The following is a 17900-nucleotide window of genomic DNA, read 5'->3' on the forward strand; positions in this document are numbered from 1 at the left end:
ACCCTAATTCTACCAGCTAGTCCTATTGATGCAAAGAGGAGAATGAAAACTACAGAGAGAGATGCCATTACTTTCTATGAAGGTAAGATACATGTGTCTAGACTACCACTACCTAAAGAAAACATCTTTTTGTATTTTTGAATAAGTTATTAGAATTATCATGCATGTGATTTTAACTGGCTTTTTACGGTGCAGAGGTGGATCAAGGAGGAGAAATACTTGGAAGAGGTCAGCAAGATTCAGAGAGTGTCTAAGGAGTCCCTAACACCCTTCCAGAGAGTTTCACAAAGTTTGGCTACCAAGAAACCTCATTTGTGAGCTTCTACAGGAAGTTTGCAGGGGTTCTACAGGATGTTTCAAAATTTCTACAGGATGTTCAGAAATTTCTACAGGATGTTCTACGATTGGATTTTGGATGATGGGTGAGTGAAAGAGGATGCATGAATGGATAGGGAGGTAGGATAGGGGTCTGCAATGACTTAGTAACAGAGGGATGAAGTGATGAGAGGGTGTGGAAAGCTAGCTTGTCTTAAAGAGGGCTGAGGCAATGGAAGGGCAAGAAGGTAGGGTGACGTGGGCAAAAGAGTAGTTGTGAGACGAGGGATCTAACTTGGAGATGAGCAGTTGGCCTGGACTAAGCTTGGATGGATGAGAGAGTGATGGAGATGCACCGCACAGTGTATACTTAACCAAATCAACCACGTCCTGCACACAATCAAAATATTAACTAATCTATCCTAACTGTTAATGAAACCAATGAACAACAACGTTATTTCTAAAGAGAACCATGTAGAGTACTGAAGCAAAGAGACATTCCAAGAGGTCTGAACGCATGAATAACTCCTACAAATGAAAACACTTCACCAAAGATTGCATGGGTAAGCAAACTAGTGTTTTTGTTGGGCAGCACTGTCTGCAATTCCAACCCCTAGGAAGAGGTGAAAATGAGAGTGCAGGCAACCCTTTTCTGGAGCTTTTATCAATTCTTATCTCATTACTCTATTCTAGAAATCTGAAACAACTCTATTTTCAACAATGACCTACTTAACCACACAACGAAATCGAACTCAACAAACTGCGTTTCAAATGCATACAAGGAAAATCATAATGCTGAAAGGAAAGATATCAGTACAAAGAAGGAGGCCCTAGGCTCTCAGGTTGGGCCCAACCCCGAGAGCTATGGCTCCTCTAGAAACTCAGAGCTGAGATCAAATCTGACTGCTTCCCATTAAAAAATAATAATCATAAGTCAAGAGTGATGCCAATAATGGCTACAACAAAACAAAACAGAGTTGGCAGCTCGTAGTGAAGAATGTGAAAAAGTTTTTCCAAAAGTCCTTTTTGAAGGCTGAAGCCTTATCATTTATACATCATGAGGCCCAAGCTGGCCTCCTAAATCTATCGGACTTGGCTGACCAAACTGGGAGTGAACAGCTGCTTCCACAAAATCTGTTTGGCTACCTTCTAGATCCGGTTTTGGTGGTTGTTGGAGCTCGGAGTTGGGGGTGAAGATCCCGAGGAAGGCTATTTAATGCCATGGACAACCCCCCTACGAATCCTCAACCCCAGCTTGGCTGTCTCCTAGCCCTTGTTTGCTCAGTTTTGCTCCAACATGTGCCAAAAAATCCTGAAATGAGCATGTGTTAGCCACCTAGGAATAGTGACTACACTTATTCGTACAAATGACATAAACATACTAAAAAATGATGCATAAGTTATGAAAAATGAAGGATTGAGAAAGGGTAGTTAGGCCAAATGAGCCCAAAATGTTACCAAATTTGGGGCTCATCATCACCCCCTAGCTAAAATGATTGCTCATCCTTAAGCAACTAATCCAGCTCCTCGTCCTTCATTGCTTTCACCGCCACTCTCACATCCCAGGCTTCTGAAGTAGTATCCTCCTCACTGACATGGAACCCAGCCTTCCTTTCCACCTCTTCCCACTGCTTATGCTCTTCTTTCCCTGTGCTGCCTTCCATCAATCCTAAAAGGAAAGGTGGGCTTAGCTTGAGGCCAATCTAGCTGGCTTGGAGGTTCTATATGGACTTCTTGTAAAGGGGCACCCGTACTAGAGCTTCCCTCATTCGAGTTGGGGTGTGATATTCCCTGATTTTGAGGCTGTGGGACAATGTGTTCCACCGGCGGGTGCAAACATGGACACAATTGTCCCCTAATAGCCGCTCCATATCTTCGAAATGTGCTATAGCCTGAGCCTGCTGATCCATGTATTTCAATAAAGCTTGAGAGTCGGTTGCTAAGTGTTGGTGGGCTGATATCAATGTAGTGGGGTCCCCTAGCTCTGCTCTAATCAGCAGTGGCTCATGTAACTCTCGGTTCATGACCTCTTTTACCTTTGTTGCTCTCTTTTCTTCATGGTTCAACCATGAGGCAAATGCCATCAACTGCATATCTCCCACAACTATGTTGGGATCCCATGAAGTCACATTAGGAAGGGCCAAATTATGGAGATAGAACTTCGATAGCTTGGCATTGTCCTCTGATGAACTTCTATTGCATAACTCTGTGAACTGCTGGGGGTCTTGGATTTGGGAGATACCCCTCTGTGCTAATGCATTAATTTGTAATTGCAGCCACTGGTCCCGTAGGTATAGGCCATAAGATTTGGCTGGTTGTCTACATTTTAGAGCATCCATGGCCCAACTGGCCATGCAGGCCAGTTGTGCCTCTTTTTGTTGCAACTGTTGTTTGAGAGCTTATATCTCAATTTGTGCTTGCAATTCCCTTTCCTGTAGATGCTGGTTTAGTTCCCCAAGACCAACTTGCAGTCCTTCTTTGCCTTGAGGTTCTACTGTAGTGTCCTCTGATGTTGTGCTCCTTTCTTTCCTCTGTTCCTATAGTTGTAGTTTGAGTTTCTCATTCTCTTCCTGTAGGAATACCCGCTAGCAGTTTCCCATGTGTTTTGCCATAGCTAATTCTCTTCTTGCCTCCTTGAGTTGTTCCTCCAAGGGGCCTATATCTGCTACTCCTTTAGATTTAGCTATCCTCATCCACATGTGGGTTCTCACTCTTTATTCCTCCAACACAAAGAAAAGCGGCACTGTGAATTTTTGTGGAATAATTTTTCCAGCCTCCAAAAAGTTATAATACGAGCTCAAGCTTGGCTAGGGACTAGGTTTTGGAATGTGCTCTACCTCTTCTTCCCTCCGTGGTTCTCCTCCGTCTTCCCTTGGTGGTGATGTGGCTGCCTCTCCCTCCATTCTTTCGGTCTCCTTGAGCCTGGCCAATGTTTCCTGTAGAACGACTTCAGCATCCTGTAGCGGGGTTTTTGAAGCCAACTTTTCCATTCTCTCCTTCCAGGCAGTTGTCTTCAGGCTCCCTCACTCATAAGTGAATGATATTTTTGAGGGGGTCTTCTCCCTTGGTGAGGTAGGGGTGTCTTCTATGGTAATTGGGTCACTGGATGGAGGTTGGGGCCTGCCTGTTTTGATTCTTACACTTCTTCTTGCTTTGAAATACAGAGGGGTCTCCCTCTTTTGTTTTTCCTTTGGCTTGGGAGGGGTACTTAGGGTGGCCAGCACAGCTGCTGCCTCCCTAGCAAGGATTTCGGCCGTCTTCCCCTTCTGTGTTCCTTTCTCAGGAATTCCTATAGAAAGCCTTGTAGCGGCTGATTTCTGGCTTCCTGTAGAAGCCGTTTTTGATTTTCCTGTAGAAACAGGTGGCACCATTTTAGCCTGCTTGGCTGAGGGTGCTTTGTCTTTTGACTCTGCTGAGGCTGCCTTAGAGGTGCCTTCACTGACATGGACTTCTTCAGTCCTTCCCACCCTGCTCTGTAACCTTTTCTCCCTGGGTGTTAATGTGGGTTTGTCATCCTCTATTTTGGCAGCCTGGTGTTTCTCTTGTTTCCCCTTGTGTTCTTTATTTGGTGCTTTGGCCATGGTTTCTTGGCCTTTTCCTTTCTTCTCTGTTTGAATTGGTTCCTTCTCCTTGCTTCTGGAGGAGGTGAGCTCCTCAGCCAAAATTTTGATGTCATCATCCTTAGTCAAGTTTCGAAAGGCTTCCCACAAGAGAGGGATGGTGTATGTGTGGAGTGCATCCTCCACGAGGAGCTTAATGAGCCCATGATGGGCTACCTGGTCTGGCGTTCCCTCTCGTAACTTGGTTGCACATTCAATCATGGACTACAGGAGGAAGTAAGGAATACTCAACTTGTTTTCTGAGGGTAGGTCCATTTGGTGCCTAAGTTCTGTGAGCAGCTGGAAATGGTATCTATACACGATGCTGAATCGCCCCTCGCACGTGATATACTTCATAATTTGGAGGCTGACCTCACTCCAGAGCGGCTGTAGGCTGGCTCTTCGAACTCCATTCTTGTCCTCCACAAGGCCCGTCATGACAGGTTAGTAGGATATCAAAGACTTCCTCCTCCCTTACACAATGCCTTAAGATTTGATCGGGGCCAAGCTTGAACAGGTTGCCCCCGATCCAAGTGAATGAGGCACTCTTCCTTACGATTCTGCTCTTCTCTCTTGAGGATAGGTGCGAAGGGAACTGTGCTGAGACAAGGTAGTTTGCTATATCAGAAAACCATGGAGAGAGTACTGAGATAGCAAACAGATGTTCATCTAGCATCTGGTCATCCACTGTTCCATCCTCACCTGCAGGTAAATCCAATCTAGACAAGAAGTCAGCAACAACATTTTCTTTACTTGGTTTGTCAACGATAGTCAAATCAAACTGCTGCAACAAAAGTAACCATCTAATAATACGAGCATTCACATCTGGTTTATTCATTAAATATCTAATTGTAGCATGACCAGTATGTACAAATGTTTGATAGCCAATGATATAATGTCAGAACTTGTTCAGTGCATGGACCACGACCAAGAATTCTTTCTCAGTTATAGTATAATTCAGTTCTACCTTGGATAAGTTTTTGCTGACAAAGTATATGGCATATGGAAGTTTTTGTTCAACTTGTCCTAAGGCTGCCCCTATGGCTTTGTTCGAGGCATCAGTGTGGATGTGGAAAGGTAGGGCCCAATTTGGACCTCTCAAGATTGCGGCAGACACCAACTTATCCTTTAATTCATTCAGAGCCCTCTGACAATCGTTAGTCCATTTAAACTCAACATCTTTTGCTAAGAGGCCAAACAATGGCGAGGCTAGCTTACTGAAGTCTTTAATGAATCTCCTATAATACCCTGCTAAACCTAAGAAACTTCGAACATATCTTACCTTCTGAGGGGGTGGAACCTTTTTGATGAGAGCAATTTTGTTAGGATCCACCTGTAACCCTTGGCGAGAAATGGTATGTCCTAGCACGGTCCCTTCAGTCATCAAGAACTCACATTTTTTCGGACTAAGGGACAGGTTAATCTCAATGCACTTGGTTAGGACTTTTCCCAGATTGGACAATGCTTCCCGGAAGTTGGAACCATAAGGAGTGAAGTCATCCATATAGATCTCCACCGAATCATGGACCAGCTCAGAAAAGATGCTCAAAACGGATCTCTGGAAGGTGGCAGGAGCGTTGCATAGCCCAAAGGGAAGAACTCGGTAAGCAAAGGTACCCCAAGGACAAGTGAAGGTGGTCTTATCTTGGTCTTCCGGGTTGATTTGGATCTGATTATACCCGCTAAACCCATCTAGGAAAGAGAAAAACTTCTTTCCCGCGAGTCCATCCAACACTTGATCTATGAAGGGTAGAGGAAAGTGGTCTTTCTTGGTGGCTTTTTTCAGTTCTCGGTAGTCCACACAGATTCTCGACTTCCCATTTTTCTTGGGAACCAACACCAGAGGGGACACCCACTTGCTATCCAAGATGGGGTAAATGAATCCTGCATCCAACAGTTTTTGCAATTCTTCCTTGACGATGTCCTTAAGGGCTGGATTCATTCTCCTTTGGGGTTGCCTGACCGGTTTACAATCTTCTTTGATGTAGATGTGATGGGTACAGACTGAAGGATGGACTCCTTTCATCTCCTTATAGCTCCAAGCAAAAGCATCTAGATGACTGGCCAACAGACTGCATAGCTACTTTTCTTGGGAAGGAGATAGGGAGGAGCTGATCTTTAACATTCTCTCGGGGCCAAACTCCACATTTTTGACTCTCGGCGTGATTGGATTGGTCACACAAAGGTCCACTAAGGTGTTGGCTTGGGTATCCTCCACCAATTTCTCTAAGGACAATGCACTGGGAGGTGGATTCTGAATCAAGGTCTCAATCAAATCATCCTCGGTTTGAGGACCTCCCCTGGTGGTTTCTAGGGTGCACAAGGGTGCAGAGTACACCTCATCCTCTTCTCCTTCTTCCAACCAAAGTGGTAAGTCATGCTGTAATAGGGGTTGGGCAGGAGGGTATAGGACTAGCTGCTTGGACATAGGACCATTTTTGATGGTCATGTTTCCTGCAGGGTAGCTTATGTAAGCATCTGCAGTGGCTAACCAAGGCCTTCCCAAAATAAGGGGGTATCCAGTAAGCTTTGCCTTTGGTTGAAGAACCAAGAAGTCTGCAGGGTACTCCCAAGAGTCAACAGAGACCAAGACATCCTCTACAATCCCTTCGGGAGTCACGGTGGAGCGATCTCCTAGCTGCAGGACTGTCGAGGTCTTTCTTAAGGAACCCTGAAGTTTGAGTTTGAGCATGGTATATCTAGTCATCACATTAATGGCAGCCCCTAGATCAATCAAAGTGTGGGGTATGATGGTGCCATTGATGTGGACATCAACTACAGGACTCCCAGGATCCAAATACTTTGGGCAGATTACTTGCCCCAACATAAGATCAGACAGTTGTCCTATGACGTTGATGGTTGAGGTATCTCTTTTTCGCCTGCCTGGGTGTCTGAAACACTTTTCCTTAACCAGTTTGTTGTATATCGGTACATCTTTGATGGCTTGGAGAAGTGGTATTTTCACACACAACTATTTGAGTTCTCCCAGAAGCTCATCCTCCTCTGGGTTGGGTTGTGTGGTTGCTGTTAGTCTCTCAGGAAAGGGTGGAATGGCTTTTGGTTCACTTTCCTGTTTATCTTCCTCGTCCTCTGGGGGAGGAGGTTGGCGATCCGGAAGAGTCTTTCCAGATCACAGGTTGATCTCCTAGATCTCCAAAACATAGGTAGGGCATGTTGTTTCCCCAGTATATACCTTCTGGGCTTGTCGGTTGTTGGGATTCGGGTTCGGTTGAGCAGGCATTTGGGGTTGTCTTGGAGGAGCAAGAGGTAATGGTTGTGGTTGAGCTGGTGGTGGAGGCAAAATAGCGGGAGGAGTATTGTACTGGGGCCTCCACCCCGGTTGAGGTGCATTCCACTGAGGCTGTGGCTGGGCATGTGAGTGAAACGAATGAGTAGTGGGCTGAGTATGGTACTGAGGTGGGTAAGACCATGGGGGAGGTACAGACCAGGAAGGATGAGCAGGGGGACCCCAGGAAGGCATAGGAGCAGATTGGTTGGGGCTATAATAAGCTTGGGATGTCCCTTGCATCCCCTTCTGGTAAGGTCTAGGTCCATGTGGCCTCCTTTGGTTGAGGAAATAGAAAGGTTCAGTGGGTGCCTCCGTTCCTTGGTACATGGCTTTAAGCCCAGGTAAGGTTGGGCATTGGTTTGTGGGGTGGTCCTCCTCACAAACAAAACATACCTCTACCGAATGTAATGGGCACTCGTTCTTAGGGTGCTTCCTTGTACACCTAGGGAAGAAGATATCCAAAGCCCTCTCAGCTTCCTCTTTCCTCTGCTGGATTCGGAATGTATCAAGTTGCATGGCAATGGTCTGTCTCACCTCACTCTTGAGGTCCTCTAACTGATTTGCAAACTCATGTTTGGAGAAAGGAATACTAGCTGAGAGGGAGTTTCCTCTACCTCTTTTCCGGGCTACCCTAGAGTGGTTTCTAAACACAGTCTTTATATCCTCATAAGGTAGTTGGTAAATATCTCCTCCAGCTAGCATGTGAAGGGTATCTAGAAGGTCTTCAGGGACTCCTCGGAGCAGGACCAACTTGAGAGATTCAGGGTCAAGTGTGCACCTGGCCCGTTTATAGCTAAGTTGGAACCTTTCCTCGTAATCTTCTAAAGACTCATCATTTCCCATGGTCATTCGAAAGATTTCTACCTTGGCTTCCTTGGACCTACAGTAGTCCCGGTATTTGGTATTGAAAGCTTAGTGCATCTGAGCCCAAGTGGTGATACTGTTCCCAGGTAAGCCCATGAACGAGCGTAATGCTGCATCCTTAAGAGTAGAGGGGAAGAGTTTCAGTTTTTTCTCATCTTCGGTATAGTCAGAGGTTCGACAAAGGACAACAAACTCAAACAGGAAGGTATCAGGGTCTTCAGTAGTCAGTCCATGGAAGTGAGGTAAAGCAGAGGGGCTTATGTTTTTCATTTTCATGTCTCCATTGGTCTCTCAGATGGGGAAGGCACCTTCTATTCTCCCATCTTCTCTTCTATTGTCAGCCATGGCTTCAGATGGAGTGCTCTCTAACTCTTCTTTTGTTATAGGATCTTCGTATATCTCAGGAGGCTCGCCTATAGGTTCTTTTGGATCACTGTCACCAAAGAAGAGAGAAGGGTGACTCAGTGAAGTGGTGGGGGTGTTGGGTAAGAATTTGCCTGTTTTATCTCGATTTCTACGAGGCATGAAATGGAAAGACTTTTGATTGCTTTTGTTTTTTTTTCTGGTACCTGCAAAACTAAAATAGATTGAACTGCAACTAACTATCTTGCTGAAATGGAAATGCAGAATTGAAATGAAAGCATGAAAGGACTAATCTATCTTGCTCAAATGAAATTGCAGGAATGAAATGCTAGGCTACGCTTGCGGAATTGAAATGCTAATCTACGCTTCCAGAAATGAAATTGCGGAATTGAAATGCTAATCTATGAAAATAGGAAATGAAATTGCGGAATTGAAATGCTAATCTAAGAAAGCAGGAAATGTCTACGCTACTTTTTCGGAAATGAAATTGCAAAATGGAAATGAAATAAACTACTTAGCAGAAGGTTGTAGTGGAAAATAGAAGAAAAGCAACAATCACCAATACTCTGACACTTCCCCGGAAACGGCGCCAAAAATATAGTGGGCTCCAGTATTGTAGCAATAATGCTACAACTCTTGGGACTCCCTTCTTTAATTTTATCAACCCGGTAGTTCGTAACAAACTTGGAAGCGACGGTGTTGTATGCACAAGTACTAGCTCTTGCCGCAACTGTCACTTGGTCAGCTGGCACAAGTCCACTAGGGGCTTAAGCCAACTTCTATGAGCTCTTAGAAGAATCTTTTTAACTGATGGATGAAAGCTAACTCAAAGGAAGCTAATCTACTTGCGGAAAGAAACTGAAAGCCAAAAAGAACCACAAACCCTAGCAAACCCTAATTCTACCACCTAGTCCTATTGATGCAAAGAGGAGAATGAAAACTATAGAGAGAGATGCCATTACTTTCTATGAAGGTAAGATACATGTGTCTAGACTACATCTACCTGAAGAAAACATCTTTTTGTATTTTTGAATAAGTTATTAGAATTATCATGCATGTGCTTTTAACTGGCTTTTTACTGTGCAGAGGTGGAACAAGGAGGAGAAATGCTTGGAAGAGGTCGGGAAGGTTCAGAGAGGGTCTAAGGAGTCCCTAACACCCTTCCAGAGAGTTTCACAAAGTTTGGCTACCAAGAAACCTCATTTGTGAGCTTCTACAGGAAGTCTACAGGGGTTCTACCGAATGTTTCAAAATTTCTACAGGATGTTCAGAAATTTCTACAGGATGTTCTACGATTGGATTTTGGATGATGGGTGAGTGAAAGAGGATGCATGAATGGATAGGGAGGTAGGATAGGGGTCTACAATGACTTAGTAATAGAGGGATGAAGTGATGAGAGGGTGTGGAAAGCTAGCTTGTCTTAAAGAGGGCTGAGGCAATGGAAGGGCAAGAAGGTAGGGTGACGTGGGCAAAAGAGTAGTTGTGAGACGAGGGATCTAACTTGGACATGAGCAGTTGGCCTGGACGAAGCTTAGATGGACGAGAGAGTGATGGAGATGCACCGCACAGTGTATACTTAACCAAATCAACCACGTCCTGCACACAATCAAAATATTAACTAATCTATCCTAACTGTTAATGAAACCAATGAACAGCAACGTTATTTCTAAAGAGAACCATGTACAATACTAAAGCAAAGAAACATTCCAAGAGGTCTGAACGCATGAATAACTCCTACAAATGAAAACACTTCACCAAAGATTGCATGGGTAAGCAAACTAGTGTTTTTGTTGGGCAGCACTGTCTGCAATTCCAGCCCCTAGGAAGAGGTGAAAATGAGAGTGCAGGCAACCCTTTTCTGGAGCTTTTATCAATTCTTATCTCATTACTCTATTCTAGACATCTGAAACAACTCTATTTTCAACAATGACCTACTTAACCACACAACGAAATCTAACTCAACAAACTGCGTTTCAAATGCATACAAGGAAAATCATAATGCTGAAAGGAAAGATATCAATACAAAGAAGGAGGCCCTAGGCTCTCAGGTTGGGCCCAACCCCGAGAGCTATGGCTCCTCTAGAAACTCAGAGCTGAGATCAAATCTGACTGCTTCCCATTAAAAAATAATAATCATAAGTCAAGAGTTATGCCAATAATGGCTACAACAGAACAAAACAGAGCTGGCAGCTCGTAGTACAGAATGTGCAAAAGTTTTTTCAAAAGTCCTTTTTGAAGGCTGAAGCCTTATCATTTATACATCACGAGGCCCAAGCTAGCCTCCTAAATCTATGGGACTTGGCTGACCAAACTGGGAGTGAACAGCTGCTTCCACAAAATTTGTTTGGCTGCCTTCTAGATCCGGTTTTGGTGGCTTTTGAAGCTTGGAGTTGGGGGTGAAGATCCCGAGGAAGGCTATTTAATGTCGTGGACAACCCCCCTACGAATCCTCAACCCCAACTTGGCTATCTCCTAGCCCTTGTCTGCTCGGTTTTGCTCCAACATGTGTCAAAAAATCCTGAAATGAGCACGTGTTAGCCACCTAGGAATAGTGACTACCCTTATTCGTACAAATGAAATAAACATACTAAAAAATGATGCATAAGTTATGAAAAATGAAGGATTGAGCAAGGGTAGTTAGGCCAAATGAGCCCAAAATGTTACCAAATTTGGGGCTCATCATGTTCCAAGCATCGTTCTTAGCTACACCATGCCTCAGGAAATGGAATTGGTGTTGTTTTAATGCAAGAAGAAAGACACGTTGCTTTTGAAAATCATCCAATCAAAGGAAAATATTTACACAAAGCTATCTATGAGAAGGAAATGTTGGCAATACTACATGCACTTAAGAAATGGTGACCCTACCTAATGGGAAGACACTTCAAGGTAAAAATAGATCATGATAGTCTTAAATACTTTCTAGAACAAAGATTATCTTTATAAGAGCAACAAAAATGGGTCACAAAGATGTTGGGTTATGACTTTCAAATCATCTACAAAAAAGGGAAGCAAAATGTTGTGACAGATGCACTCTCAAGAAAGGATGAGGATGTGGAAGCATTTCGTTGCCCCATTTCTATTATCCAACCAGATTGGATAAACGAAGCAAGGGATGAATGGAAGAATGACGAAGACGTGTGGGCACTCATTCTAAAAATACACCAATATCCCAATGCATCTGATACATTTAGCTGGAAAAATGATTCACTATGGTACAAATAACGATTCTACCTATGTAAGAATTCCCAGGTCAAACAAAATATTCTTAGGGAATTGCACACCTCTCTCTTAGGAGGGAACTCACGATTTCTAAAAACTTACCACAAGATTAAGAAGGAATTTCTTTGGGATGGCCTTAAATCAGATATTCAAAAGTTTGTGGCGGAATGTCTGTTTGCCAACAAAATAAAGTTGAAACAATTAAGACCTAGGTCTATTACAACCTTTATCCATTCCAAACCAATGTTGGGAGGAGGCTCCAATGGATTTTATCACAGGGTTACCCAAGTATGAAGGAAACAATGTTATCATGGTGGTAGTTGACAGTCTTACCATGTATGCACACTTTTGTGGATTATCTCATCCATTTAAAGTGATTATAGTTTCTATTGCATTTATGGAAATAATCCAAAAGCTACATGGAAACCCAAAGATTATTGTAAGTGACAGAGATCCCATTTTCACTGGAAATTTTTTGACAAAATTTTTTTCTTGTCTTCGTACTCAATTAGCTCATACCTCATATTAGCATCCTCAATCTGATGGGAAAATCGAGATAGTAAACAAATGTTTGGAAGGATATCTTCATTGCTTTGTATCTGATAAATAGACACAATGGTTCAAATGGTTGCCTCTGCCTGAATGGTGGTGTAACACTTCCTTCCATATTGCAACAAAAATGATCCCATTTATGGCACTTTATGGATATCATCCACTGTCCATCACATCATATTTAAGAGAAAATTCTAAGGTTCAAGCAATGGAAGTTCACATCGAGCATCAACAACAAGTTCTCCAACTCTTAAAGGATAACCTCACCTTGGCACAGAATAGAATGAAACAGTAAGAAGATCAACATTGTAGTGAAAGAAGTTTTGATGTAGGTGATTGGGTATTCCTACGGCTACAACCATATAAACAAATGACCGTCAAGCAAGCTAAGAAGGATAATAAACTATCACCAAAGTATTATGGTCTGTACAAGGTGTTGCAAAAGATAGGTACTATGGCATACAAATTGAACTTCCTGTAGCTTCTTGAGTGCACCCAATTTTCCATGTTTCATGCTTAAAGAAGGTTATAGGTGACAAGATCCCAGTTCAAACAAGATTTCTAGAACTTGATGAGGAAGGAAAAATCATATTGGAACCTGAAGCACTCAAAGAAAAAAGAACTCGAAAGCTACGAAATCGATCAATTTTAGAGTATCTCATCAAGCAGAAGAACTTACCCACTGAAGATTCCACATGGGAGGATGAGAATTTTATACAGAAGCATCCAGAACTACTCAAGCGTTGAGGACATCACTTTTTTGAAAGAGAGGGGCATGTTAGGTCCCTGTAATACTAGTGATTCCCCCTTTACTATTGTCATTGTATCCCTTATTGTTATTTTTGTGCCACTATTGTCCCTATATTGTTATTATTGTGCCCCATAGAAGCCCACTATTGTTATTTTTGTGCCCCTATATAATTATTATTAGGTCGGATTGGGTTATATTGTGGCCCTTTAGATTCCTATATATAGAAAGGAGGTTTTGTCATTTGTATCATCCAATAAATGTTCATTTGTGTAATGTAAAGGAGGTTGCCCCATCAAAGAGGCTAATTTCTAAGTCGTTGATCTAACTTTTCTATCTTTTTGTGAGTTGGCTTCATAGCAATCTCTAGCTCCTCTACCTCTCCTTTTTCTCTCTATCACACCCCCAAAAGATACACACTCTTTTTCCATATCTAGATATCTCTCCCTTCCACTTCCTCTCCCTCTGTCTTCCACTTCACTCTCTCTCCCCTTCGTCTATCTCTCTTCCCTCCTACTCTCCTCCCTCTCTCTTTATCTCCATTATCACTCCCTCTCTCTCTCTCTCCACCTTTCTCTCTCTATGCATTTCTTCTTACCTCCCTCTCTCTTTCCCTCCAACTCCATCTCTCTCTCCCCCCCTCTCTCCTTCTCTCTTCCACATTCTCTCTTTCTTCCTCCCTCTCTCTCTCACTGTTATAGACATTTTTGTGCCTTACAGGTATAAGCATGAAATTTCCATAAACCAAGGGATCCTAAGTCCCTAAAGGTGTTGTTCCAGCTCCTAAAGAAACAAGGTCAACAAATTACAGCTTCTCCCAGAAGTTCTCCACCAGAAACTGCTCAAAACTAGTCAAAACAGGATCATTTCAAGTGCTCCACTAGCTGGCTGTGTTGCAAAGCACCAAAATACACTGGCTAGGTGTGTTGCAACACACTTGAATGCACTACTAGGGTGCGTTGAGCGAGAAATGACAAGTGGCAGAGTCATTCAACGAGGTGGAGAGACAATGGAAGCTTCCAGAATCTTCTCCAATGACACTTGCCTCACTGAATTCGACCAGTGATGAGTAAGAGGCTCTCAGTCTCCAAGTGGAAGCAAGAACTGACAGAGAGAAGCCACTAATAAATTCAAGAGCTCACTTATCCTCTTTGCATACATCTATATATGGATCCCTCACCAAGAGATCCAGGGGCTAGAATTTTGTACATTGCAGAGAATTGTTGTTGGTTTTGTGATAGATATCAGAGTATTGGGTGATTTATGCTTTGTTGCAGGTGAAGAAGGGATTCTATGCTGGGAATCTGATGCTGGATCAGGAATCATCAGTTGTAACTCCTCCTGGATCTTCTTGTTTTATCAATAAAACTACTTGAGTTTCTCCTACATGCTTGTATATCTGATGTGTGTTATATTTTTATGTTTAGCTTAAATCTGATCCTAAGCTTTTTATGAACATAAATCTATGTCTTTGTGTAGTTTCTCTCTTCTGTGAACTTGCAGGAACTTGGTGACGCTGGGCAAGTGAGGGAGCAGATCGGTGGAAGCTGGCAAAGAGAGGATAGGTTGGATCGAACAACTAGCGCAAGATACAGGTCAGTTCATCTTAATCATCTTCGTTTATAGTTCTTAAAGGAGAATACAAGAGTAGTTTTCCTTGTTTGTTTCTGAGGTCACTGTCACAACCCAGTGGGATAGGGTCGTTCTGAATAGGCACTTTTCCCGAAAACAAAATGGTGACTCCGCTGGGGATCGTGTCTAGTTAGTTTATTTGTGTTTCTATTGTTGTTCATCTCATAAACTTAGGAGTGGCGAATCGAACTGCATTTGCCATTTACAAATGCAAAGTAGACATCTTATACTCTAGTCCATTCACTGGGCCTATTTATGATCTAAACAGTTGACTCACAAATGATCTGATTACCCTTTGTGATAGCTCTCAAACCTCTTGTAAATCAACCCTCTGATTGTGCACAATTGATTGCTTTTGCCCGGCCAAAAACCATAGATTAAACTGCAAACCGTGACCCAAAACCCAGAAAGAATTCTCGTTTCTGCTTCAGCGCAGGCTCTGTGAAGAGACTCTGCATTTCAGTGCAGTTCTCGAGAGGGCTACCTGCGTTGCAATTTAGTTTCTCTGTGTAGCAGGTGCGTTGATCAGCCTAGCCCTGCCTAGCTGAGGTTCTTTGCTCACTTTTTCCAGTTTTGCCTCTGATTTTTGCAGCCTGTGATCAGTGTGTTTGTCTGTTTAAAAGCCCCTTTTCTTTGCCTTAATTCCGCCTCAGTTGTATAAAAGAAACTGTATTTGTTTTTGTGTATTTGTTACGTCATTTACAGTTTCCCATTGCAAAAGTAAACTGGTCATACTGTTGCCCTTAGATCTAGATCTGTCGTAAGTGTCGTTTTGATCTTAGGAGAAAGTTTATTTTTTGTTGACAGTTGATTACGCTTTTACTTTTGCCTTTGGTTTGAATTTGTGAATTTCTAGTGTCGAAACAAGTGTTTACTTCAAAATCATAAGGTGTCGTAATCGTCTCTACTTTTTGATTTCGAAAAGAAGCTTGTTTGTGTTTTTCACTTGAAATCAAATTCAAATTTGTACAACAACTTTCTTTTTAGGCATCAATATTAAGAAAGTGAAAAACAAATACATGCACAAGTGCATTTGCATATTGACAGTTTGTATGGTTTGATTTAGGAAAAGTGCATTTACAGTGTGCTCTTTGCTCTTTGAGAAAAGATTGTGTCTTTCTTTTCCCCTTGTAGCTAGGATTTTCATTGCTGAAAAGAGATAAAAGCTTACTTATCATCTTTAGACTGCATTTTAGGAATTACATCTACATCTCGTGGTGAACCCAAAAGGCAAACTTCATAAGAAAGATCAACCTAAAATAAATTCAATGAACTTAACAACGCTTTGTAACTTAACGCACAACATCTAGAGGTCTAGGCTAGAGACATATTTCGGCGTCGTAAAGCCTGGTAACTGTTGTCCTCACTGTTGGTTGGGTGATTCCTCCACTTTGAGACGATAAGTGCCAGTACGGACTTGTGCTTCCACGTACCGTCAAGTATATATTGGGAGACCCCTATAGGCATAAAACCTTTATCCATAGGAAGCCGTGTCGGCCGCGCTACTGATCGCAATGTACTGAACACAGCATTCGGGAAGATTGACCGTCGTACCCTAAAAAGTATTCTGCGATTTCGTGATTGGTTTGACACTCCCTCTACCTAGACCTCCAGAGCAGTCCCTTTCGTTCCTTTTCAGACTCCTTAACGGAAAAGGTCCATCTGAGCACTTGTCACTTCAGGCTCATTAAAAATCGAAGGAGACTAGAGTCATCTTTTGTTTTTTCTCGACTCTTTAAAACTGAAAAAACAAAGTTGTGTCAAAGCGTGTTAAAATTTATTTTAAAGGGAATATTCATACCCTTTTCCTGCGTTGATCTTTAGGTTGAGAAAATGGAGCCTACCAACCAAGGAATTCCCCTTGGTGGAAATCCTAGTCCCTTCTCCTCTTGGGGAGATGTTGGTGCGCCCCATATGGCCACATTGTCGCTTCCAGGACTGACAATTGGCCTACCAGTATGGCTCTTCTCAACCAATGTTGTTCAGAACACCACTATTCCTGAACAATCGAATCAGCAATTAGACGAGTCCAGAGTTTCCCACCAGCCTTCTACTTCCTCTAATTCTTCCTCTCCTCCTTCCTCTTCACTTGACGGGACTGGTAAAGCTAAAAGCCAAGTTCCTAAGGAGAAGAAAGAAAAGAAGAAGAAAGAGAAAAAGAAGAAGGAGCCAAAGGCAAATAAGGGAAAACAAGTGTCGTCTAATGAGAATCCACACACAGCACCGACCAGGCCTAAATCGCCATGTGTCATTTGTAGAGGAGACCACTTTCACAGAGATTGTCCTTGCATCCCCCGGATACTAAGGGACTGGTCTCCTCGTTTGCACAATCCGGTGTCATCAACCTCTGGAGATCATGTTGAAAGCACACCGTCAACTAGTGAAAGTGAAGCCCCAGGACAAAAAGGGAAAGCTAGATTTCCCTGTAGACTGTGCGAAGGTGACCATGCCCTCCACCGTTGTCCCTTCTTAGACGAGGCTAAAAGAGTTTTGGATGATCGTCCGGTTTCACCGTTACGACTTCCTCCTGGATACAAAAAACTCTTGCCAAGTCCGTCACTAGTTGAGAACCCAGCTGGCCCGCTCAAGTGGTCGGCTGAAGCGTCTATCATTGAAGATAAACCAACTAAATCCATACCAGACGAAAGTCAAAAGGTCGAGGCGGCAGTTGACCCGGTCTTGCCTTCAGAGGTTTTATCTTCGAATGATACAGTCACTGAAGGGGATAAGGATGACACCGTCCAAATTCTCTTCATCAACACAGACTCCGACGAACACGGGGGCAATCCACCCATTCCTTTATCGCAGGAAGGAAGTTCGTCAGAGCCATACCCGGTCGTCTACTCGGTCCCACCTCCAAGCAACCTAGTTGTATCCTTCGACTGGAATCAACTAGGTAGACCCCATTTGCCAGCAAGCATACCATTCCAAATTATCGTTCAAATATACAGAATGGTCATGGCTGGCACCATCATAGATGAGGGGGTGTCTGTGAGTATCCTTTCCTCTATTGCTTGGAAAGCGCTTGGTTCGCCATCGCTGTTGCCTGAAATGAGAAATCTGACAGGCTTTGATAAAGGAACCAGTTGACCTTTAGGGATCCTTCCCGATGTGCCCATAACATTGAGAGGGAAGACAGTTCGCATGAACATCATGGTCGTTCAAGGACCCTTGGATTATAACCTACTCCTTGGACGAGACTATATTTATTGCATGGGAGCCATCGTCTCCTCACTCTTTAGAGTAATGTGTTTTCCGCACAAAGGAAGAGTGGTCAAGCTCGTGGACCAGCTTTCATTTCCCGGATCACGCATAGAAA

This window comes from Pinus tabuliformis, chromosome 4_2 (genome assembly GCF_031772625.1).
Source record: "Pinus tabuliformis cultivar Carrire ecotype Pingquan chromosome 4_2, CPIR1, whole genome shotgun sequence".
Taxonomy (NCBI): Eukaryota; Viridiplantae; Streptophyta; class Pinopsida; order Pinales; family Pinaceae; genus Pinus; species Pinus tabuliformis.